The 26916-nt window shown below is 46.0% G+C and overlaps 1 protein-coding gene and 1 pseudogene across 1 annotated transcript in view; both read right to left on the reverse strand.

Moving 5' to 3' along the window:
• Positions 1 to 26916, reverse strand: part of TMEM132A (transmembrane protein 132A) — a 189610-nt gene that overhangs the window by 70460 nt on the left and 92234 nt on the right. The gene's annotated exons all lie outside the window — the stretch shown is intronic.
• Positions 20648 to 20766, reverse strand: LOC134897454 (5S ribosomal RNA; annotated as a pseudogene).

Consider the following 26916-nt stretch of genomic DNA (forward strand, 5'->3'; position numbering starts at 1 on the left):
TTGCGTGCTGACACTGCCATGGCAGTAGTGCATGCATTGAATAAACCAATTTCCTTTATGGCCTCCACCATAAAGTTAGCAGAATCCTGTATATGCTGTAGGAGTACAATTATCTCCCCCCTGGATAAGAAATCTAAGCCGTCAATTAGATTACCTGACCATTTTGCAATGGCCCTAGAGATCAGTGCACAAGCTATAGTGGGTCTCTGGGCCACCCCCGCAGCTGTGTACAGAGATTTGAGAGTGGTCTCAATCTTGCGGTCTGCAGCATCCTTGAAGGAAGCTGCCCCAGGAACAGGTAAAACTATCTTACGAGACAGCCTAGAAACCGATGCGTCGACTATCGGTGGGTTTTCCCATTTTTTCCCATCATCCTGAGGGAACAGGAAAGATGTGAGTAACCGTTTTGGGACCTGAAACTTCTTGTCAAGATTTACCCAAGTTGCTTCAAGAAGGGAATTTAATTCCTTAGATGCAGGGAAAGTAGCTGAGGATTTCCTTTTCACATTAAAATAAGATTCCTCCTCGTTCTCTGACACCTTATCAGGAATGTGCAGGACATCTCTAATAGTTTCTATCAGGGCCTGTATAACCTGTGACAAAGCTGCCCCCCCCCCCCCCTCCAGAGTCCACCCCACCCTCCTCTGGGTCTGATACATCATCATCATCGGTATCAGCCTGCATGATTTGAGTCAGAGTACGTTGTGTAGTGCCAGTGTGGGTAATAGAAGTGGCTTCAGCTCGCCCCTCACAGCGGTTTCACTATGTGCCTGAAGCGCAGCGTGCATGCAGCGCTGCACTCCTACCTTTGTGCCGCCATTACCGCCGGCGACCCGCAGTCTACTTACTCACCACTCTTCAGGCTCTGTTAGGGGTGGCGGTGTGCTGCGAGTCTGTACGCTCGCAGTGGTGGGGCTTGCGAGTAGGACCCTCAGGAGCTCAGTGTCTTGTCAGCGGGGAACGGGACCATTAACCCTAGAGAGGTTGGGCCGTTCTCCCCCCTAAGCCCAACGACCTGGCTAAAAACAACAAATAGAAAATAAATGCAGAAAACTCTATAGGAGCTTCATAAGCGTGACCGGCTCCTCCGGGCACACTTTCTAAACTGAGTCTGGTAGGAGGGGCATAGAGGGAGGAGCCAGCTCACACTAGCAATTTCTTAAAGTGCCCATGGCTCCCAGTGGACCCGTCTATACCCCATGGTACTAATGTGGTCCTCAGTGTTCTCTAGTACGTAAGAGAAACAGCAATTAGGCACAAAACACTGAAACCATACACATTTAGGGTTCCATTGGGATGGGATTTGAGAAACCCTAAAGGTATATTCACTAAACAATGGTTTTGCTGGGGGTCTTGAACCTCCTGCACATCAATGGCTGTTTAAAGCACAAAACCATTAAGGGGTCTATTTACTGGAGATAAAGTCACTGGAGATAAAGTACCAGCCAATCGGCTCCTAACTGTCATTTTTCAAACACAGCCTGTGGATTAGCAGTTAGAAGACGATTGGCAGGTACTTTATCTCCAACAACTTTATCTCCATCCAGGATTAGTAAATAGACCCCCTATGTTCCAAATCCTGGGACAGACCCAGGACTTCAGCAGAAAAGAGGTATTATAAAGAGGGCAATCATTTTGTATTGAATTAGGATAAATAAATAAATAAATAAATAAATAAAACACTAGTTGATAGAGTGGTACTTCTCCATAACAGAATATATCTATTGAGGTTAAAATTATGGTTTATTTTATTAAGAGCAGTATTACTTATTAAATACATGAAAGGGCAAAATTGCTGCTTGGTATTTAAAATATTTTTTTCATGATGAACATTAATTATTTTGTGATATGGGCTCCATTCACTAAATAATATTGCCCCTACTAATTAATAAATATTGTTCTCAATAGACTGAAATAAAAATTTCCCCCATATATGTTAACTACTTAATTGGTCAATAATTAGGTAAATTAGGTATTTTTTTGTTTTTTTAGTCAAAAATTAAAACAATTTTCTTGTAAAAAAAGAAATAATAACAACAACAACAACAACAACAACAACAACAACAACAATATTAAAGAGTTCTGGTAAAACTTAGCTTCGTTAACTCTTTTTCTTCGAGGTCCAATTTCAGGCTCTGCCATTTGGCCTAGTCATAGCCCCCTCGTATGTTCACAAACGTGTTGGCCGTTATGATGGCCCATCTTCGTTGTCAGGCAGTGCGGATCCTGCCATAACTGGACAACCTACTGCTCATGGCAAACTCACAGGAAGTTCTCCTCAGTCATCTCCAGTTGACTGTTACCTTCCTTCAGGCCCACGGTTGGCTGATAAATTGGAAAAAGTCCGTCTTGATTCCATCTCACACCTGGGGGCACTTCTGGACAGTCACAGCCAAAGGCTGTATCTGTCCCTAGACAAAGTAATAAAGCTGTAGTCCAAAATATGTCACTTTCTTCATCCACGAGTGTCCATACACTCGGCAATGCAGACTCTTGGTCTGATGGTATTGTCCTTCGACATGGTGGAATACACTCAATTCCATTATCGCCCTCTGCAGTGTCTGATAATGTCCAAATGGACCGGTCTGCCTCATCAGATCAGGTCTCAAATCTCCTTGACCCCGGTCGCTGTCCTGGTGGCTACAGCGAAGCATGGGCCGTCCCGTCTGGATCCCCACATGGGTCCTGCTGACAACGGATGCCAGCCTTCAGGGGTTGGAGAGTGGTGACGTAGCAACACTCATTTCAGGGTCGTTGGACCATGTCGGAATCTCTGCTTCCAATCAATATGATGGAGTTGAGAGCAGTATACAATGCTCTGACTCTGGCTCATTCTCTTCTGCAGAAAAGACCTGTTCAAGTTCAGTTGGACAATGCCACCACGGTGGCCTACAACAACCATCAAGGTGGCACTCGCAGCCAAACAACGCTGATGGAAGTTTCCAAAATCCTGCATTGGGCATAACGCTACCTTTCGGCCATATCAGCAGCATTCATCCCGCGGGTTCTTAACTGGGAAGCGGACTTCCTCAGTCGTCAGGATGTTCATGCAAGAGAGTGGGCTCTTCATGCCAAGGTTTTCCAACTCCTGGTGGACAGATGGGGTCTGCCAGACGTGGCTCTCATGGCCTCTCGCTCCTGTGTGGCCCAGATGTCGCTGGTCTTCAAATCTTCATGGTCTCTCAGTGGAGCAGCCCTTTCTATTTCCTCAGAGACGGGACCTGCTATCTCAGGGGCCCTGTCTTCACCCAGATCTGGCACGGTTGTCTTTGACTGTGTGGCTCTTGAAGCTTTGCTTCTAAGGTCAAAAGGTTTCTCTGAGGAGGTTGTTCAGACTATGCTAAAAGCACGCAAACCAACCTCCGCCCGGATATATTATAGAGTATGGCACACTTACTTCACATTGTGCACTTCCAAGCATGATGATGCCTCTAAATTCAGGATTTCCAGAATTTTGTCATTTCTCCAATGAGGTTTAGACTTAACCCTTTGCCTGACTTCTTTCAAGGTACACATTTCTGCCTTGTCTTTCCAGCGCAAGATCGCTTCCATACCTGATGTACACACGTTTTTTCAGGGCGTTATTCGTATTCAGCCTTCCTATGTTCCCCCCATGGCGCCATAGGATCTGTGTGTCATGTTGGAGGCTCTCCGAGTGGTTCCGTTTGAACCCCTTAAATCTGTGGACCTCAAATGGCTGACTGCCAAGGTCCTCTTTCTGCAAGGAGGGTTTCGGACTTAAGTGCCTTCTTCTGACGTCCCCCCTTTTTGAATTTCCACCGTGATAGGGCTGTTCTCCGAACTAGACCTGGTTACCTCCCTAAGCTGTTTTTTTTCCTAACAACTTAACCAAGAGATTGTGGTTCTAGCCTTTATATCCGCAGACTTGTTGGTTAAAGAGCATTCTTTAGATGTGGTTAGGCTCTACGTATATACAGTGGTAGCCAAAATTGTGGACACTTTTTGAAATATGAATGTTTTTCAACTTTGAATGCTTATAAAAACTGTTACACTTCACGCAGTGCAATGATTCATATATCAAATGAAAGGAAATTTAATGCTGATTTCAACACAATAAACATAGGTCAAATATTTGCATTACAAGATAAGTTATGCAGTGAGAACAACACTTAGGTTGAAAATCTCTGTGTACTTATGATGTCACTGTCCTATCAGTATTTCGTTTGGCATCCTTTATTTTTCAAGACAGCAGCACAGCAACGTGGCATTGAGCCAACCAATGTTTGGAGCTCTTCCTTCTTTATTATGTGGTGCCATGAGACAATTATAGCCTCAATTAATTCTCTTTTATTGGATGGACACCTCAGATGCACCAGTTTTTTCAAATGGAACCAGAAATATTCTATGGGGTTCAGGTCTGGGCTGTTTCCTGGCCATCCCAGCAGCTGTATGTCATTCTCCGTGAACCACTGTTTGCATATCCATGCAGTGTGGCAGGGAGCTGAATCCTGCTGGAAAAAAAATGGGGCATTATCTGGAAAAAGATCCCTGACAGAAGGTAGAAGTTTTTGTTGTAGGATGGTGTCAATGTACTTTCTGCTGTTCAGTGGGCCATCTATGACATGAAGGTGGCATACAGCATCTGCTGTTATACATGCCCAGATCATAACACTTGTAGGATTCTTTGTTGTCGCTTGAATGCAATCTGGATATACCTCTTCCCCGATGTGATGTCTCACATATTTTCTCCCATCACTACCAAATATCGATATCTTAGTTTCGTCACTCCATATCACTTTTTTCCACTGCCCATCTGTCCATGCAATGTGTTCTTTTGCTCGCTGTATTCGTTTCTGCTGCTGCTTTTTATTCAGTAATGGCATTTTTGGGGGAATCTTACCTTTCAGGCCAACCTCCGTTAGTCTTCTCCGTACCGTTCTTGCACTGACAAAAACACCAGTTGCACTCTGTTCACTGCTAATGGCCGCAGATGACATCCATCTGTCCCTGACGCAACAGCTGTTGTGCACTTTTTCCAGCCTTTTCCTTCTTGGTTTTGTATAGATTGTGTTTCCCGATAGCATAAACAAAAGTTTCGTACTCCTGATGTTGTTACATTCCCACCAACTTCTTTCGCAATTGCTGCATACGAAAGACCATTTTCACGTAACACCACAATCCTGGCTCTCTTCCTGGGTGACCAGTCACCACTTTGCCTGGACCACATTGTTGTATTTATTTTTTACACCGTCAATAGCACTAAACAATACACACAAATATCCAACCGTAACTGAACTTCAGTAACCAACTTTATTCTGCAAAATGAAACAGCCAAACTGACCTTTCCCATCTTTGAACATGACCTTGCACCTGCTCATAAACGACAGCAGATCCTCGACGATTCCGATTAGCTGGTAGTGGCTATTACTACAATCCGCATCTTGACTCTCACGCATCTGTGCTTCTTTGTCTGACTGAAAGTAGCATACCTTCCCTTGTAATGCTAATATTTTACCTGTTTATTGCTTTGAATTCAGCATTAAATTTCTTTTCATTTGATATATGAATCATTGCACTGCGTGAAGTGAAACAGTTTTTATAAGCATTCAAAGTTGAAAAACATTCAAATTTCAAAAAGTGTCCGCAAATTTGGCCACCACTGTATGTGGACCGTACTGCCTCCATTAGACGTTCTGATCCCGTTTGTTCTTTTTGGTTTTCACAAATGTGGCTGGCCTGCTGATAAGCAGATGCTGGCCAAATGGATTAGAATGGTGATTGCACACACTTACTATCAAGCTGGTCTTCCAAATCCAGCCTCGATTTCTGCCTATTCTACGTGGTCTGTAGGACCTTCTTGGGCAGTGCGCTGTGGGTCGTCCGCCGAACAATTGTGCAAAGTGGCTGTGTTGTCTTAAGTGTACATGTTTCTTGGGTTCTATGCCTTTGATAGCTTCATCTACCAGGATGCTTCCTATTGACGCCAGATTCTCTTACCCGCTCAGGCACGTCCCCTCCCTTAATTTACTGCTTTGGGACATCCCTGTGTTTACCTGTGGAAACCCTATGTACCCTGCTGCAGAAAAGTAGAGTTATGGTAGACTTTCCTTCGTTAGCGCACTTTCTGCGAAGTACATAGGGTCCACAGGGCGCCCACCCTAATGCACCTGGCCTCTCTGGGTTTGTAGGGCATTGGCTGCTGGTTCCTTCCCCTGTCTGTGAGAAAGTATTCTTATGTGCCTAAGATCTTTCTACGCTCCTTCCTGCTTGCTGCATTGAACTTGTTAACAAAACTGAGCTACCAGTGCCTGGAGGCGGGGTTATAGAGGAGGGAAGCTATGCATCCTGGGACAGCTAAAGTTTTGACTGCTTGTGCCCAGATGCCTCATGCACCACTACACCCCGATGTTTCCCTGTTGACCCTATGTACTTTGAGGAAAGGGAGTTAACAAAGGCAAGTCTACCATAACTCATTTTTCACCATCGGGGTCCACAGTAGATCCACAGGATATACATTGTGATGTCCCAAAGCAGAAATTAAGGGAGGGGATGCTCTTGATTTGACAGGAGAATCCTACGCCCAAACGCAGCATCCTGAGAGGCAAAGGTATCAAAGGCATAATGTCTGACAAATGTATCTTTGGTTCCATGTGGCAACCTTACAGAGTTGCGTGGCTGAGGCACCACGGTGGGCTGCCAATGAAGGACCGACTGAACGGTTATAATTGGCAGAGACATTATCTGGGATAGGGAAATCGGCTTGAGAGTAGGCTTCTGAGATAGTCATCCAAAGCCACCTAGCCCATGTTTGCTTATTGGTAGCACATCTGCTCTTGTGGAATCCGTATAGGACAAAGAGAGTGTCTGTTCTTCTGATGGCACTGGTACGATCCACGTAGATCATCAGTGCACGAACTACGTCCAATGATGCATCTCCCAAAAAAGATCCGGCAATTAAAAGGCCAGAACTACTATTTCTTCATTGAGATGGGATTTTGAGACCACCTTAGGAAGATATCCAGATCTAGTTCGAAGAACCGTTGTGTCTGGATGAAATACCAGAAATGGGGGGACAACACGACAGTGCCCCTAAATCAAATACTCTTCTAGCTGAAGCAATTGCCAGTAGAAAAAGAACTTTGGCTGTCAACCATTTGAGATCCACCCATTGTAATGGTTCAAATAGGGCATCTTGCAGCGCCCTGAGAACCAGTCCTTGGACCCAGGGAGCTGTTGGAGGTACAAGCAAAGGTTAAATGTGAAGCATTCCCTGGAAAAATGTGCGAACATCATGTAGATTTGCAATTTTCTTTTGGAACCATATGGTTCGGCGGAGACCTCGGTCCATTCCAGCTTGAAGGAACGCTAAGATTCTTGAAACTCTGAAGGACCTTGGGTCATATTTTTTAGCAGAGCACCACTGAAAATAGGCATGCCATATTTGGTAGTAGATGCAGGCTGAGGAAGGCTTCCTTGCTTTAAGCATGGTTTGAATTACCGCCTGTGAAAAGCCTTTGCTTTTAGTATGGTAGTTTTAAGTGCCACGCCGACAAAGACATCCGATCCAGGTTTGCATAGAGACAAGGACTCTGAACTAGATCTGGTCGTTGAGGAAGTAGGAACGGAGTGTCCACAGATAGCCTCTGCAGATCTGTGTACCAATTTTGTCTCGGCCACGCTGGAGCTATTATCACGGCGCCCCCTTCCAGTTAGAATTTTTGAATCACCCTGGCTAACAAGGAAATTGGTGTGAAGACGCGTTTTCCAAATGAAATTTACATCTCATTGCCATGAAGATTGCTTCGGGATCCCTTGTTCTCTACATACAGTATATACTGGTACCTTGCAGTCCTGACGTGAAGCCATAAGGTCCACTTACAGCAGTCCCCATTTGTTTACCAGAATTTGAAAGACTTCTGGGAGCAGGGACCATTCGCCTGCCCGAATGTTGTGCCGGCTGAGGAAGTCCGCTTCCCAATTTAGGACTCCGGCTATGAATACTGCTGACATGGCTGGATGATGAAGTTCTGCCCACTTTAATGTGCAGCTTACCTCCCTGCCATGCAACTGCTCCTTGATGATTGAGGTACACTATTGCAGTGGCATTGGCTGACCAAATCTGAATCGGTTTGCCATAAAGCACTTCCTTTGCATGGGTGAGTGCCATTTATATGGCCCAAAGTTGCAGGACATTGATTGGCAGACAACTTTCTTCCTGGGTCTAACGCCCCTGTAGAGAGTACTGCCCTGTTACAGCTCCAAAGCCTTGGAGACTGGCATCCGTTGTCAGAAGCACCCAGTCTGAGATCCAAAAGGGTCGACCTTTGTCTAAGTGGGACGTCATGTAGCCACCAGGCTAATAACTAATGTACCTCCTGTGAATGAGTCATTGTCTGGCTTCTTATCGTCTGATGCTCTCCATTCCATCAGTAAAAAAATCAGATGTTGAAGGGATCTTGAATGGAACTGAGCATATTCTACCATGTCGAATGCCAAGACCATTGATCCAAGTATCTGCATTGCTGCATGGATGGATACTACCAGATTGTGTAGCACGGATTCTCCTCTGTATCGTGGATATTTTGGCCAGAGGTAGAAAGATTTTATGAAGACTGGTATCCAATACAGCCCCTAGGTACGTCACCCATTAGGATGGAACCAGGGAGGACTTTGCCCAATTTATGAGCCAGCCATGAGCCTGTAGGCAGGTTATTGTCACTTGTAGATGGCAGTGGATGCTTTCCTGGGAATGTGCCAGGATTAACAGGTCGGGAAAATCCTTATTCCCTGACAATGAAGGTGAGCTGCCATCACCACCATAATTTTGGTAAACATCCTTGTGGCCAGCCCAAAGGGTAGTGCCTGAAACTGAAAGTGTTGCCGGAGGATTGTGAACCTGAGATAGCACTGATGGGGAAGGCAAGCATCTGGAATGTCCAGGGACACCATGAAATCCTCCGGCTCCATTGCCAGGATAATAGTCAGTAATGTTTTCATATGGAATCGAGGCACCCAAATATATTTGTTCTGAGCTTTGAGATTGAGAATGGGTTGGTGAGAACCATTTGGCTTCTGAACCAGGAACAGAGTAAAATAGAACCCTAGCCCTCGTTGTGCTGTGGGAACTGGAACGATCACTCTTGATTTTAGCAATTTCTGAATTGCATCTTGTACAGCCCTGGCCTTCGATGCCACTAGTGGCAGGCTGGTATTGTTGAGGGGGGCACTTTCTGAAAGAGAAGGCGTACCTGTGAGACACCACTTCTTGCACCCAGGTATCTGTAGTGGACTGCTGCCAGACCTGTGCAAATTGAAGAAATAGGCCTCCAACCCTGGGGTCCCCCAGGTGGAGGCCCGTGCCATCAGGCAGGAGACTTGTCTTCTGATTTAGAAGTTGGGAGCCTGGTAGGCCAAGCCTATTTGGTCTTAGACTTAACAATTTTACCTGATTGTTTAACATAAGCCTTTTCCTTTGCTCTACCTTGTGGCCGAAAGGACCTAAAAGCGGGAAATATAGGTTTTGATGTTGATGTCAAGGAAAACACCACTTTTTTAGAGTTTGCCTCAGATGTTAAGGGCCCCATACACTAGAACGATAATGCCTGATTTCAGACAATTTCGGGCATTCGGGCCGATATATCGGGTGAAACCGGGCATTTTGGATGTGTTTCCGATCTGCATTCCCGTGAGGGTCAGATCGGCTCCCCTAGATTGTTAGTGCTGCACTCGTGATATGTCGGTTCCCGCAGGCATGGCTGGGATTGCATAAGATATATTGCATGCAAAATGTGCCAAATTATATGGAATCGTATGGAACCACTCCCGGGAAGCTCCCGGGAGAGTTTAAGGGAAATCGCCTCCGACTTCAGCCATCAGACATATCGCTGTAGGGTATGGGGCCCTTTAGAATGTTGTCCAATTCTGTTCCAAACAAAATATTAGCAACTAAAGCTACGGATTCTAATACCTTTCTGGACTCCGAATCAGCCTTCCATGAACACAGCCAAACTGCTCTGCGAGCTGCTACTGAGGAAGTTGAAGCCTGAGAAACTAATATACCCATATCTAGGGCTGCGTCTTCCATATAAGCAGCTGCTTGCTTTATATTAGCTATATGGGATAATTCTAGAGACACAAACACAAAAGGAGTGGTCCACCAGCGCTGTTTATATAGAGAGTTCAAGCATTCAATCAATAAATGACTTGATGTAATTCCTGCTTGTCAGATGTACCTTACTCACCGCCGTACAGTGAGATTTCCTCTTATAAAGGTATCTTTTTCCTAGGAAACAGACATCATAGGGTCATATGAAATTTCACTCACCAATATTGCGAGCCCTATGTTCATATAAAGGTTTCTTTGATTCGGCACCAGGCTTCTCCACATATATCCAGGGTTACTCCTCACGATAATTATGACTGGACCATTAGATCTCCATAAAAAGCGTTTTATTACAAAAAGATAAAATACATAAAAAACAGGGGTTGCACCACTTCACTCCACAAGGACTACAAACATTAGCCAGTAGCCAAATTAGTCCCGGGAAAAATTTGAAAAATGGGTAAGTTTGAGAAAAAGATCTTACTCCTTATGTACGTGATAGTGGGGATCCCTGTACCTCCAAACACCAACGCATTTCGGAAAGGTTTCCTTCCATATGGGATAATTGTTCTCTTGTTCCCGGAACTGAGAAATCATTCTCCAAACCTTCCACCCAGCCTGAAGTTGGCCACTCATGCCATGGTCATAAGTTGGTCTTGTACTTGCCCCTGTTAGGGAAAATACGGTCTTGAGATAACTATCAATTTTTCTGTCTGTTGCATCATTCAATGATGTTGAAGACAGAGGTAATGTAGATTTGCGCACTAGTCGAGCTACGTGAGCATCTACCTTGGGAGGTACTTCCCTTTTAACACAGTCCACAGGCGGGAGAGGATAATAAGAGACCAATTTTTTTTTGGTAACTTAAACTGCATAATTTCCATCAACTGATCTGAGTTTGGAAATTTAGCTTTTACTGTTTTTGGATGTTTCAAGATTGGAGCCTTAGATTTTTGTAGAGGCTCTACTACATCTTCTATTGACAATATGATTTTACTGTATGATTTAACTCAGGTATATCCACTGAAGTATGGGCACATTTTCAACCACACAATACCCTAAGGTAGGTAGGAAAACAATACTGTATTACTTAGTTCCAGGGAGACTAGCGTATCTAGGTGCACTGCGAATAATACAGCAACATATGTACACTGTCACTCATTTGTATTAGGCACTTATTCAACTAGGGGTAACAGGTTCTTAAACATGCTAAAAGATCACTACTTGTCCCAGGTTATCGAGGAACCAACCAGACATAGGACTATCCTGGACCTAGTACGAACTAATAATGTGGAGATAATATCAAATACTAAAGTAGGGGAGACCTTGGGAAACAGCGATCATAATATGATCACATTCGATATCAGCTTCTAAAAACACAGTATAAGGGTCTAACTAAGACTTAACTTTAGAAAAGCTCATTTCAACTTGCTGAAACAAGCAATGAAGGACATCAATTGGGAAATTGTATTTCATGGTAAGAATACGGCTGAAATGTGGGTTGTTTATACAACTGTGCTCAATAAGTACACTCATTTGTACATTCCCAAGGTTAACAAAATAATCGTTAGGAGAAATAGTGTTATCAACGGTAAATTTTACCATAAGTCCACAGGATCCACAGGATAACATTGGGGTATGATGACGCAACAGCGGATTTGCACCAAACGGTAAAAGCATTCGGCCTCCCAACATGCAACGGGCCCGTCCATATATACCCGCCTTCTGGCCCAGGCAAATCAGTTGTTTTCCCAAAGCTCAAGGCAGGAGCATCATAGAGAGCCCTAATCAGGCGAGAAGAACACACATGCACACCCTTAGGTACAAGAAGGAAGCGATTAGTGAGTCAAAAGGATCCTCAAATCAGGTACGCCAGGGAGGGATCCCTGTGGATCCTGTGGACTTGGGAGAAATAGTGTTATCAACGGTAAGTTTTACCATCATAATTATTTCTCCGGCAGGGTCCACAGGTTATCCACAGGATAACATTTGGATGTCCCAAAGCAAATTTAGTGGTGGGGATGCTCCTGATTGGACAGAATACTTTGCCCGAATTCAGCATCCTGAGAGGCAAAGGTATCAAAGGCATAATGTCTAATGAATGTGTTAATGGAAGACCATGTGGCTGCCTTACATATCTGTTCTGCAGAAGCACCACGTTGTGCTGCCCATGACAGACCTACCTTACGAGTAGAGTGAGCAGAGACATTAGCCGGAACAGGGAGATCAGCTTGAGAGTATGCTTCTGAAATGGTCATCCGAAGCCACCTCGCCAGTGTCTGCTTATCAGTAGGCAATCCTCTCTTGTGAAATCCATAGAGAACGAAGAGAGTGTCTGTCTTTCTGATGGCACTCGTACAATCCACGTAGATCCTTAAGGCACAGACTACGTCCAACGATGCACCTCCCGCAGAGAGGTACAGCCCCTGGAAGGCCGGGACTACAATTTCTTTGTTAAGGAAGATACCCAGAGTTGGTTCTGAGAACCGCTCTATCTGGATAAATAAAAAAAATACAAATTAAAAAAAAAAATCAGAAAAGGAGGGTGACATAACAATGCCCCTAAATCTAAAATTCTTCTAGCTTAAGAAAATAAGATTTTACTCACCGGTAAATCTATTTCTCGTAGTCCGTAGTGGATGCTGGGACTCCGTAAGGACCATGGGGATTAGCGGCTCCGCAGGAGACTGGGCACAACTAAAGAAAGCTTTAGGACTACCTGGTGTGCACTGGCTCCTCCCACTAAGACCCTCCTCCAGACCTCAGTTAGGCTACTGTGCCCGGAAGAGCTGACACAAATAGGAAGGATTTTGAATCCCGGGTAAGACTCATACCAGCCACACCAATTACACCGTATAACTCGTGATACTATACCCAGTTAATAGTATGAAATATAACTGAGCCTCTCAACAGATGGCTCAACAATAACCCTTTAGTTAGGCAATAACTATAAACAAGTATTGCAGACAATCCGCACTTGGGATGGGCGCCCAGCATCCACTACGGACTACGAGAAATAGATTTACCGGTGAGTAAAATCTTATTTTCTCTGACGTCCTAAGTGGATGCTGGGACTCCGTAAGGACCATGGGGATTATACCAAAGCTCCCAAACGGGCGGGAGAGTGCGGATGACTCTGCAGCACCGAATGAGCAAACTCTAGGTCCTCCTCAGCCAGGGTATCAAACTTGTAGACTGTTGCAAAAATGTTTGAACCCGACCAAGTAACAGCTCGGCAAAGTTGTAAAGCCGAGACCCCTCGGGCAGCCGCCCAAGAAGAGCCCACTTTCCTCGTGGAATGGGCTTTTACAGATTTAGGGTGCGGCAGTCCAGCCGCAGCATGTGCAAGTTGAATCGTGCTACAGATCCAGCGAGCAATAGTCTGCTTAGAAGCAGCAGCACCCAGCTTGTTGGGTGCATACAGGATAAATAGCGAGTCAGCTTTCCTGACTCCAGCCGTCCTGGAAACATATACTTTTCAGGGCCCTGACTACGTCCAGTAACTTGGAATCCTCCAAGTCCCAAGTAGCCGCAGGCACCACAATAGGTTGGTTCACATGAAAAACTGATACCACCTTAGGAAGGAATTGGGAACGAGTCCTCAATTCCGCCTTATCCATATAAAATACAGATAAGGGCTTTTGTATGACAAAGCCGCCAATTCTGATACACGCCTGGCCGACGCCACGGCCCACAGCATGACCACTTTCCACGTGAGGTATTGCAGCTCCACGGATTTAAGTGGCTCAACCCAATGCGACTTCAGGAAATCCAACACCAAGTTGAGATCCCACGGTGCCACTTGAGGCACAAACGGGGGCTGACTATGCAGCACTCCCTTAACAAAAGTCCGAACTTCAGGCAGTGAAGCCAGTTCTATTTTGGAAGAAAATCGATAGAGCCGAAATCTGGACCTTCATGGAACCCAATTTTAGGCCCATAGTCACCTCTGACTGTAGGAAGTGCAGAAATCGACCTAGCTGAAATTTCTCCTTTGGGGCCTTCCTGGCCTCACAGCACGCAACATATTTCCACCATATGCGGTGATAATGGTTTGCGGTCACTTCTTTCCTAGCTTTAATAAGCGTAGGGATAACTTCCTCCGGAATGCCCTTTTCCTTCAGCATCCGGCGTTCAACCGCCATGCCGTCAAACGCAGCCGCGGTACGTCTTGGAACAGACAGGCCCCCTGCTGCAGCAGGTCCTGTCTGAGCGGCAGAGGCCATGGGTCCTCTGAGATCATTTCTTGGAGTTCTGGTTACCAAGCTCTTCTTGGCCAACCCGGAACAATGAGTATAGTTCTTACTCGTCTCCTCCTTATTATTCTCATTACCCTGGGTAAGAGAGGCAGAGAAGGGAACACATACACCGACTGGTACACCCACGCTGTTACCAGAGCGTCCACAGCTATCGCCTGAGGGTCCCTTGACCTGGCGCAATATCTTTGTAGCTTTTTGTTGAGGCTGGACGCCATCATGTCCACCTGTGGCCTTTCCCAACGGTGTACAATCATTTGGAAAACTTCTGGATGAAGTCCCCACTCTCCCGGGTGGAGGTCGTGTCTTCTGAGAAAGTCTGCTTCTCAGTTGTCCACTCCGGGAATGAACACTGCTGACAGTGCTAACACATGATTTTCCGCCCATCGGAGAATCCTTGTGGCTTCTGCCATCGCCATCCTGCTTCTTGTGCCGCCCTGTCGGTTTACATGAGCGACCGCCGTGATGTTGTCTGACTGGATCAGCACCGGCCGTTGTTGAAGCAGGGGTCTAGCCTGACTTAGGGCATTGTAAATGGCCCTTAGTTCCAGAATATTTATGTGTAGGGAAGTCTCCTGACTTTTCCATAGCCTTGGAAGTTTCTTCCCTGTGTGACTGCCCCCCAGCCTCGAAGGCTGGTATCCGTGGTCACCAGGACCCAGTCCTGTATGCCGAATCTGCGGCCCCCTAGAAGATGAGCACTCTGCAGCCACCACAACAGCGACACCCTGGCCCTTGGAGACAGGGTTATCTGCCGATGCATCTGAAGATGCGACCCGAACCACTTGTCCAACAGATCCCACTGGAAAATCCTTGCATGGGACCTGGCGAATGGAATTTCTTCGTAAGAAGCTACCATCCTTCCCAGGGCTCGCGTGCATTGATGCACCGACACCTGTATACGTATTAGGAGGTCTCTGTCTAGAGACGACAACTCCTTGGACTTCTCCTCCGGGAGAAACCCTTTTTATCCTGTTCTGTGTCCAGAACCATACCCAGGAACAGTAGACGCGTCGTAGGAACCAGCTGCGACTTTGGAATATTCAGAATCCAGCCGTGCTGTTGTAGCACTTCCCGAGATAGTGCTACTCCGCCGAACAACTGCTCCCTGGACCTCGCCTTTATAAGGAGATCGTCCAAGTACGGGATAATTATTTCGGCCATTACCTTGGTAAATACCTCGGTGCCGGGGACAGACCAACGGCAACGTCTGGAATTGGTAATGACAATCCTGTACCACAATTTTGAGGTACTCCTGGTGAAGAGGGTAAATAGGGACATGCAGGTAAGCATCCTTGATGTCCAGTGATACCATGAAATTCTCCAGGCTTGCAATAATCACCCTGAGCGATTCCATTTTGAACTTGAACCTACGTATATAAGTGTTCAAGGCTTTCAATTTTAGAATGGGTCTCACCGAACCGTCTGGTTTCGGTACCACAACATTTTGGAACAGTAACCCCGGCCTTGTTGAAGGAGGGGTACCTTGATTTCACCTGCTGGAAGTACAGCTTGTGAATTGCCGCCAGTACTACCTTTCTCCGAGGGCAGCAGGCAAGGCTGATGTGAGGTAACGGCGAGGGGGAGTCGCCTCGAACTCCAGCCTGTATCCCTGTGATACTATTTGCAGAACCTAGGGATCCACCTGTGGGCAAGCCCACTGGTCCCTGAAGTTCCCGAGACGCGCCCCTACCGCACCTGTCTCCACCTGTGGAGCCCCAACGTCATGCGGTGGACTCAGAGGAAGCGGGGGAAGATTTTTGATCCTGGGAACTGGCTGCTGGTGCAGCTTTTTCCTTCTTCCCTTGTCTCTGTGCAGAAAGGAAGCGCCTTTGACCCGCTTGCTTTTCTGAAGCCGAAAGGACTGTACCTGAAAATACAGTGCTTTCTTAGGCTGTGAGGAAACCTGAGGTAAAAAATTTTCTTCCCAGCTGTTGCTGTGGATACGAGGTCCCAGAGACCATCCCCAAACAATGCCTCACCCTTATAAGGCAGAATCTCCATGTGCCTTTTATAGGCAGTATCACCTGTCCACTGCCGGGTTTCTAATACCCTCCTGGCAGAATGGACATTGCATTAATTCTGGATGCCAGCCAGCAAATATCCCTCTGTGCATCCTTTATATCTAAGACGACGTCTTTAATATGCTCTATGTTAGCAAACTATTATCCCTGTCTTAGAGTATTAATATTATCTGACTGGGTATCAGACCACGCTGCAGCAGCACTATTTATGCTGAGGCAATTGCAGGTCTCAGTATATAACCTGAGTGTGTATATACAGACTTCAGGATAGCCTCCTGCTTTTTATCAGCAGGCTCCTTCAAGGTGGCCGTATCCTAAGACGGCAGTGCCACCTTTTTTGACAAACGTGTGAGCGCCTTATCCACCCTAAGGGATATCTCCCAACGTGACCTATCCTCTGGCGGGAAAGGGTACACCATCAGTAACTTTTTAGAAATTACCAGTTTCTTATCGGGGGAACCCACGCTACTTTACACACTTCATTCATTCATCTGATGGGGGAACAAAACACTGGCTGCTTTTTCTCCCCAAAAATAAAACCCCTTTTATGTGGTACTTGGGTTCATGTCAGAAATGCGTAACACATTTTTCATTGCCGAGATCATGTAACGGATGTTCCTAGTGGATTGTGTATATGTCTCAACCTCGTCGACACTCGAGTCAGACTCCGTGTCGACATCTGTGTCTGCCATCTGAGGTAACGGGCGCTTTTTTGAGCCCCTGATGGCCTTTGAGACGCCTGGGCAGGCGCGGGCTGAGAAGCCGGCTGTCCCACAGCTGTTTTACGTCATCCAGCCTTCTATGTAAGGAGTTGACATTGTCGGTTAATACCTTCCACCTATCCATCCACTCTGGTGTCGGAACCACAGGGGGCGACATCCCATTTATCGGCCTCTGCTCCACCTCCACGTACCCTTCCTCATCCCACATGTCGACACAGCCGTACCGACACACAGCACACACACAGGGAATGCTCTGACTGAGGACAGGACCCCACAAAGTCCTTTGGGGAGACAGAGAGAGAGTATGCCAGCACACACCAGAGCGCTATATAATGCAGGGATTAACACTATAACTGAGTGATTTTTCCCCCAATAGCTGCTTGTATAAACAATATTGCGCCTAAATTTAGTGCCCCCCCCTCTCTTTTTAACCCTTTGAGCCTGAAAACTACAGGGGAGAGCCTGGGGAGCTGTCTTCCAGCTGCACTGTGAAGAGAAAATGGCGCCAGTGTGCTGAGGGAGATAGCTCTGCCCCTTTTTCGCTGACTTTTCTCCCGCTTTTTTATGGATTCTGGCAGGGGTATTTATCACATATATAGCCTCTGGGGCTATATATTGTGATGATTTTGCCAGGCAAGGTGTTTATATTGCTGCTCAGGGCGCCCCCCCCCCCCCCAGCGCCCAGCACCCATCAGTGACCGGAGTGTGAGGTGTGCATGAGGAGCAATGGCGCACAGCTGCAGTGCTGTGCGCTACCTTGGTGAAGACTGAAGTCTTCTGCCGCCGATTTTCCGGAACACTTCTTGCTTCTGGCTCTGTAAGGGGGCCGGCGGCGCGGCTCCGGGACCGAACATCAATGGCCGGTTCCATGCGGTCGATCCCTCTGGAGCTAATGGTGTCCAGTAGCCTAAGAAGCCCAAGCTACCACCAGTTAGGTAGGTTCGCTTCTTCTCCCCTTAGTCCCTCGCTGCAGTGAGTCTGTTGCCAGCAGATCTCACTGTAAAATAAAAAAACCTAAAATATACTTTCTTTCTAGGAGCTCAGGAGAGCCCCTAGTGTGCACCCAGCTCAGCCAGGGCACAAGAATCTAACTGAGGTCTGGAGGAGGGTCTTAGTGGGAGGAGCCAGTGCACACCAGGTAGTCCTAAAGCTTTCTTTAGTTGTGCCCAGTCTCCTGCGGAGCCGCTAATCCCCATTGTCCTTACGGAGTCCCAGCATCCACTTAGGACGTCAGAGAAACATCCAGTAGAAAGAGAACTTTAGATGTCAACCATTTAAGATCCACTAGTTTAAGTGGTTCAAATGGGGCAACTTGAAGTGCCTTTAGGACTAAATTAAGTACCAAGGCACTGTAGGAGGAACAAAAGGAGGTTGAATGTGCAGCATTCCCTGGAAAAAAGTGTGCATATCCTATAGGTTAGCAATTTTCTTTTGTAACCATACAGTCAATGCTAACACTTGTATTCTCAAGGAAGCCACTCGTAAACCTTTGTCCATTCCTGCCTGAAGGAATGCTAAGACTCGGGAAACTCTGAAAGCCCTAGGGTCAAATTTCCGGTCACTACATCACTGAATATAGGTTTGCCATATTCAGTGAAAAATGCGAGCTGAGGAAGGTTTCCTTGCTCTGAGCATAGTTTGTATTACCCGTTATGAGAAATCTCTTACTTTCAGAATGGAAGTCTTAAGAGCCATGCCGTCAAAGACAGTCGATCCAGGTGCTTGTGATAGCAAGGACCCTGAGACCGAAGATCTGGACTTTGAGGGAATAGGAATGGAGCATCGACATCCTTTGCAGATCTGTGTACCATGTCTTCTGGGCCATGCTGGAGCAATTTGTATCACGGCACTCCTTCCTTGTTTTGCCTCTTGCATCACCATGGGCAATAGGGCGATTGGAGGAAATACATAGGCCAGACGAAATTGACAGGGCATCCACAAAGATCGCTTTGGGATCCTTTGTTCTAGACCCATATGCAGGAACTTTGTTGTTCTGATGGGACGCCATGAGATCTATTTCCGGCAACCCCCACTTGTCTAGCAGAGTCTGGACGACCTCGGGGTGTAAAGCCCATTCGTTTGCATGAATGGCATGTCGACTGAGAAAATCTGCTTCCCAGTTTAGGACTCCCGGAACGAACACTGCGGACAAGGCTGGAAGATGAAATTCTGCCCACTTTATTGTATGAATTACCTCCTTCATTGTATTCTGGCTGCGAGTTCCTCCCTGATTATTGAGGTATACTAGTGCCGTTGCATTGTTCGAGCGGATGTGGACTGGTTTCCCCTGATGGATGTCCTTTGCCTGAATAAGTGCCATATATACTGTATGGCCCGAAGTTCCAATATATTTATTGGCAGGCAACTTCCTTCCTCGGTCCACTGCCTCTGCTAGCAACTCCTTCCCGACACCGCTCCCCAACCCTGAAAACTGGTATCCGTTGTCAGAATTTCCCAATCTGATATCCAAAAGGGTCACCCTTTGTCCAGATGGGATGTCCGTAGCCACCAGGCTAATGACCTCCTTACTTCCAGAGGAAGGACCATAGTCTGCGTTTTTATTGTCTGATAAAAACCATTCCATTTGGAAAGGATCAGACGTTACAGAGGCCTCGAATGGAACTGAGCATACTCCACCATGTCGAATGTTGACACCATCAACCCCATCACACGCATTGCGGCGTGAATGGATACCATTTGACTGTGTAGCAGCTCCTGAGCCCTTGACTGAATCTTGAATATTTTATTCAGAGGTAGAAATACTCTCTGAAGCACAGCCCCCAAATGAATCATCCATTGAGATGACTTTGCCCAATTTATGAGCCAACCGTGTCTCTGTAAACAAGCTATTGTCGTCGAGGTATGGAAAAATCCTTATCCCCTGCTGACGGAGATAAGATGCCATCACCACCACCGTAGCCACCAGGTATTTTTGGTGAATCCTATGGGAGCTGTGGCCAGTCCAAATAGTAGTAAAATGATGCTGGAGGATAGCAAACCTGAGATAACGCTGATGGGATACAGTGCTATAGGAACATGTAGGTAAGCATCCTGGATATCCAGGGACACCATAAAATCCTCCGGCACCATGGCCACAACTGCATAACCGTGAGATACCGCTACTTGCACCCAGGCATCTGTGGTAGATTGCTGCCAGACCTGTGCACACTGAAGAAGTCGGCCTCACACCCTGGGGTCCCCCAGGTGGAGGCCGGCACCATCAGGCTGATGGCTTATCTTCTATTTTGGAAGCTTGTCCTCTGGTAGGCCAATGGTTTTTAGTCTTACTAGACTTGTTAGATTGAGACTGTTTGCCATAACCCTTTCCTTTTGATTTTTCTTGAGTCCAAAAGGGCCGAAAAAGTTGGAAATCTAGGCTTTGATTTGTGTGTGGAAGGATACCTTGTTTTCTTGGAATCTGCTTCTGACTCCAACATACTATCTAATTCTTCACCAAAAACAAAATCTCCAGTAAAAGGCAATGACTTCAGAACCATGTACGTAGCCAGACCGCTCTGCGACCTGCTACTGCTGAGGCTGATGCCTGAGAGGCAATTGTACCCATATCCAAAGCTGCTTCTTTGCCTACAGCACCTGGTATTTCAAGGTGGTCTCCCATCCAAGTACTAACCAGGCCCAATACTGCTCAGCTTCCCAGATCAGATGAGACTGGGCATGTCCAGTGTGATGTGGCTGTAGAATAAAAATAGCTGCCTGTTTGATATGTGCAATATGGGATTTTTGAGCTCTACATGCCATTGAAAAAACATCCTCCAATGCATCAGCCTAGTCTGCCATTGCTTTTGCCATCCAGGCTGAAGGCATGGCTGGTCTTATGATTGCCCCAGACAAAGAAAAAATGTTTTCTAGAAAACCATCTATCTTCCTATCTGTGGCCGGAGAGACCCCAGCCCACGTGGACAATGGCAGCGCGGCACTGAAGGGGTTAACCCTCAGTGACCAGCGCCATATTCAAGGACAATGGGCGCTTGGTGCCACTTTTAAACTGCGCACTGGTGCTAAACGCCATCTTTAAATGTAGCGTGGGTGCTAGGCACCGGGTATTTAAAAATATATTTATTACTGTGTTTTCACCAATGTTATATTTAATGCAAATGCCAGCACTTAGAAGGAATGTGTAAGCTGTGTTGGTTTTAAAATGCACTTACTATAGATGTCTGAATAATCATCTCCTGTCAGTAGGAAGTGGCATGCTAATGGCCCTGTCCTAGCAGAGAGGTGTGAATGACAAAACCTTTTGATGTGTAAAGATGCTAATCACGGGGTCTATGGGCTTGGGACCTGTTTCATGTACCTGATTTAATTGATATACGACCCCTGAATGGCAGATGCAGGAAGGAAGACTGTTTGTTTGTATTGTAGCCTTTCCTGTTGTAATCTCAAACACTGGGTTTGCCTGGAGATGTTAATGAGACAGAAACATTTGTATTTTGAAGCTATGTGATAAATTTATCAATAGTGAATGTTAATCCGATACCAAACGTTGTCTGGGTGACAGGAAGGAGGATATTGTTTTATTGCACTTATCCCCTTTTGAAATGTAATTTATTTATTGGTATTTTGTAAAATAACCTGATTGGTTGGAGAAGACAGGGAGGGCTTGCCCCCCTGTGGTACTGTGTGGAAAATTGACATAAAAAGGAGGCCTGTGTGCCTCCAGATTGTAGTTGTACCATCTTATTCTGCTGGAACATCTTGCTGTATGCTGTTGCCCCTAGCAATAGGGAAGAGTTCTCTTTAGAACTATTGAGCAAATAAAACATCATTGCCTCAAGAAGATTGCTTCATCTTGTGACCTACAGGGTTATGCCAACCATAGCCCCGTCCTCCGGCTGTCCAGGGAAGCACCTAACGTCTCCAAGTTCTGCCTTCCGCCAGCTACCGGTAGAGGCCTAGCAAGTGGCTAGTGGGGATTCTTCCACACCACACAGGTGTGGTAAGGCAGTGCGTCGGCACATACAGAGCAGAACCGTGGTTCCAAACGCCACGGCAGGTTAGAAGTTTGGTGGTGGCAGCATAAACCCGCCCACAACGCAGTGGGTGGAGTCAGTAACAGGCGGTTACTGACGGTAAGCGGGAATCCCCTATGTGGTCAGGCCTCGTGTGACCTAACCTTCCAATCTGTGCGCAGGAGACGGGACGCGAAAGCGGCGAGTGCTTTCGTACGGGACCGTCCTGTCACACTATCCATGAAATCATTTAATGATGTCACAAGTCTTCTGAGTGCCGCCTCGTATTTTTCATCATTGTTCATACAAGGGTTCTTCCCTGAGGAGGGCACCGGAAGCAAGGTACACCCAATTGGGGAGGCCAGGAGTGCCGGAGTGCTCTGTATATAGATTTTAGGTCCTTGCGTGCTGTGCAAGCACAAAGGTCCTCTCAAGGCACCAGGATTGTTTTTTGCTGACCACCCTCCAGATCCAGGTTTCCTGGTTTTTGCACTGTCACTTTTGGTGAATGTGGATTTTGCACAGATAAGCACTTGCACTTTATTGAGGAAATATGGCAGCCTCAGCGTACGAAGGTGGAGACTTCACTTCTTTTCTGCTGCACTGTGATACGTATGAAACACTCAGCTTCTCTGATGTGGAGGCAGAAAAAATACTGCACAAGGAACCAGCATTTGCAGAAGTGATCTCGCCCTCTGATGAGGATATACAACGTGATTTATTTCGCTTGCGTAAGCGGGAGCTGGACTATTTGTATCATAGTCGTACTCTATCCGACTATTATAGAGCCAAACAACTGCCCAGAGGCTTTAGAGTCCATAATATACCCACTATTGGGCGATACAGTATGGACTTTTGCAAAAAGTGGATTTCGGTATTAAACAAATGTTCAATGGACTTAGTACTATTGGTTATCGATGAATCCACCAAAGAACTAGCCAAAACCCGAGAAAGTATCACTAAGTTTGAGATAGAACATGCCAACCTGTTGTCCTCAGAACAATCACAGCCCTGGATACTTAAAATTAATGCTCAAGTCGAGCAATATAAGAACAACCTCCTCAAGTTCAAAAAAGAAAAACTACTAAAAGTGCAAATGGACTATGCACACCATAGGGTATACACTTGGTTAAGTAATACGAATACTAGTGATACCAGGAGGAAATTTGCACGTAACCCAAGGTTCAGGAGCAGAGGCGGACAACAGCACACTTCAGCGAGTGAGTCGGATGACGCGGGTACACCTTCTGCGAGCTCATCACGTGAGGAAACCCCTTTAGGGGTAAACACCCGGGCTGTGGTGGCAGCACGGAGAGGAAAAACAAAAATAAATTCACGAGACGGGGAGGACAGAACCAGCGGCAAAAGCAAAGTCAAAACTGTGAAGGGGAAGAAACGCTAATCTTCAATTTGTCTTCAACCCCCCTGACCCCTGCTGAGGTGAGAGTCTTGAATAAGGGACTGTCTTACGTCCCCACCAATTTTGGGAATGATTTTAGATGGAAGGTGGACACTTTTAAATTACATCGTACCCTGAAAATTAAGGAGCACTTTAGCAAAGAAATACCCCCCAGGGCACAAACCACTATGCCACCTAGAATACAGAAACTAGGACCTAGATCTAAATTTGATCCTGCCACACAGAACCCGTCATTGAAAACTTTTCATAGAATGGTAGAATCTGTAGCTAGTTCGGTGATGCCCGATAAACATCATAATTTAAAACAGGATGAACGAGATGCATTGAAAGCTCTAGGTAAGAGAAAAGACATCATTATTCGAAAGGCGGATAAGGGGGGCGCCATAGTCGTGCAAAATGTGGCAGACTATAAGATCGAGTGCTATAGGCTCCTTGAGGATGAGGACACTTATTGTAAATTACCAAAAGATCCATCCCAGGAATACAGGGTAGAACTGCTGGACATTTTACAACGGGCACAGGATGATGGTGTGATCTCAACAGACTTGGTCAGAAAACTATGCCCGGAATTTCCTGTTACACCGCTATTCTACACTATTCCTAAGATCCACAAGGACGCACAGAGGCCTCCTGGACGACCTATTATTTCTGCCAGGGGGTCTCTGTGTGAGCCAGTGGCGATCTATTTGGACGCCTTCCTGCAGCCCTGTATCCAGGGGACATTCACACATCTGAAAGATTCTAACATGTTGCTAAGAAAGTTCCTGGCTATTGATAATGTACCGCCAGAGGTTATCCTGGCAACGGCTGACGTCACCAGCCTTAATACCTGCATACCCCATGCACAGGGGTTGCAGGCAGTGAGGCAGCTCATTACAGGGAATCCGAGATATGAGGGACCAGATATTGATTTTTTTATGATTTTGCTTGAGTTTACACTTACTCACAATTTCTTTATCTTTGATGATAGATTTTACAGACAGCGAACGGGGTGTGCCATGGGATCTCCTGTGGCACCCTCGTTCGCAAATGCGTATATGTGGGATGTTGAAAAGACAGTATTTTTTGCAGATCCTCTAGTAGCTGAGCGGTTATTTATTTATTTTCGTTATATTGATGATTTGCTCCTTTTTTGGAGAGGAGAGGCTCAGGAGCTCAGCAAGTTGGTGTCTTCCCACAACTCCACGAGCAGTCCCATCAAATTAACGTTGGTATGCCATAATTCTGAGATCTGTTTTTTGGACATCAGGATTAGGATTCAGGGGGGTAAGATTATAACTGGTTTGTATAAAAAACCCACTGATCGTAACACCATTTTAAGATATGACAGCTTTCACCCCCCTGCCACGGTTAAGGGCCTTCCATACTCGCAATTCCTGCGAGACTGTAGAGTTAACAATGAGGAATCTGAAAGAGTAAAACAACTTGATGAGATGGAACAGAGGTTCCGACAAAGAGGGTATCCTAGAAAATTGTTGGCTGGGGCAAGAAAGAAAGCACAGGAACAAAACAGAGAAACACTCTTGCAGGCCCATCGCTTAAAGGAAAAATCTGGGGTTATCCCATGGGTGAATGAATACAACGTGAAAAGTGATCTTGTTAGTAAGAAAGTAAAATCCTTGTGGCCCCTTGTGTCTACTGACCCAGAACTGAAAGTGTTTCACGATAAACGGCTAATGCCAAGTTACACGAGAGGTAGAAGTATTAGGGACGTAGTGGTGAAGACAGATTTGTCTAAGTTAAAGAACATTCCCACTAATTTTTTGACACGAAAAAACGGTTGTTATAAATGTACAGGATGTACAACCTGTTCACATATGTCCCCAGGGGATAATATCCCCCATCCCTTTAGCGGTAAAAAATTTCCGATAAAATGGCCGCTAACATGTAGCTCGAAATTCGTAGTATATGCCATAATTTGTCCTTGTGGGCGGTACTACATCGGCAAGACTGAATGCCAGTTTAAGGTCAGGATGGCGCAACACAGGCAAGCCATTAGGAACGCCCTGGCATCGGGTAGTGTGGAGCAGCCTGTGGCACGCCACTTTGTGGAATTCAAGCATGGCATGGCTACGTTCAAGCATAGAATCATAGATCGTGTTCCAGCTTCACAGCGAGGTGGCAATAGGGGCAAACAACTCCTACAGTTGGAATCTATGTGGATTCATAGACTAAATACTTTAAAACCAGGGGGTTTAAATGAAAGCCTTGGTCTGATTAATTTTCTATGAAGGCAATGATAGAGAGGTATGGGTTATTTATATGTATCATAAAACAACGGTTGGAAAGCTTTTAGTAATGATAAGTTTAGTAAGCTGTTGCTAAAAGATTTAATTATAGTGGAGTTGATGATGGCCTGGGAGTACAATATAGGCTGCCTGTGAATTTATTTTTTATTTTTTTAACTTGGGTTGCACTATCATGTGACACTGTTGCTATTTTGCTTTATTATGCATGGAGTCATTTTGTATTGATCTGTAAGACATGGGGGCTATCAGGTTTGATCGTTCATTTATATCAGGCATGTCCAAACTGCAGCCCTCCAGCTGTTGTGAAACTACATATCCCAGCATGCCCTGACACAGTTTTGCTGTCAGAGAATGCTAAAGCTGTGTCAGGGCATGCTGGGATGTGTAGTTTCTCAACAGCTGGAGGGCCGCAGTTTGTACATGCCTGATTTATATGTATGTACGTAATTCCCGGATTGGGATCATATGAAATAGATGGTTCACTGTATCACTGTATGGGTTTTAGTCCGTGATTATATGTATTTTTTAATTCTTCTATGTCCCTAGTGGACCTGATGCACTAAGTACACTGTACGATCGAGCCTGCTAACCTTTTCTATGTTTATTGTTTCCAGGGTCCCCATGGTAACGCGGCCGGGCCGAGCGCCGTGACGTCACTTCCGCATCATGTGGTATGCATCATGTGGTGCGCTGTGGACGCCGGTCTGAGAGCGCGGGAGACGCGGCCGTGGAAGACGCTGGCGGGGAAACTTATCAGGGGGGGTAAGTCTATTGCTATAAATTTGTCTGTTAATCACTGTACACTTGTCCTGAAGACGGGGAGGTGGTCCCCGAAACGTTGGCCGTACTGAATACACTTTATTGAATGTTTTCACAAGTCTTCTGAGTGCCGTCTCGTATTTTTCATCAAGGCAGAGGTAACGTAGATTTTCACACCAATCGAATGACATGCGTATCTACTTTGGGAACCATCTCCCTTTTTTAAACAATCCGCAGCTGGAAGAGGATAATGGGAATTCCATTTCTTTGGAATCCTAAACTTTTTACTGGGCGTAACCCAGGCTTCTTGCATAATTTCCATCAGCTGATCTGACCTCAGAACTCAGTCCTAACTGTTTCGGGCCGTTTAAACACAGGTGCCTTAGCTTTTAACAAAGGCTCTGCTGCCTCTTCTAAGGATAGAATGGCTTTCATAGCACTAATTAGCTCAGG

Source organism: Pseudophryne corroboree, chromosome 3 (assembly GCF_028390025.1).
Source record: "Pseudophryne corroboree isolate aPseCor3 chromosome 3, aPseCor3.hap2, whole genome shotgun sequence".
Taxonomy (NCBI): Eukaryota; Metazoa; Chordata; class Amphibia; order Anura; family Myobatrachidae; genus Pseudophryne; species Pseudophryne corroboree.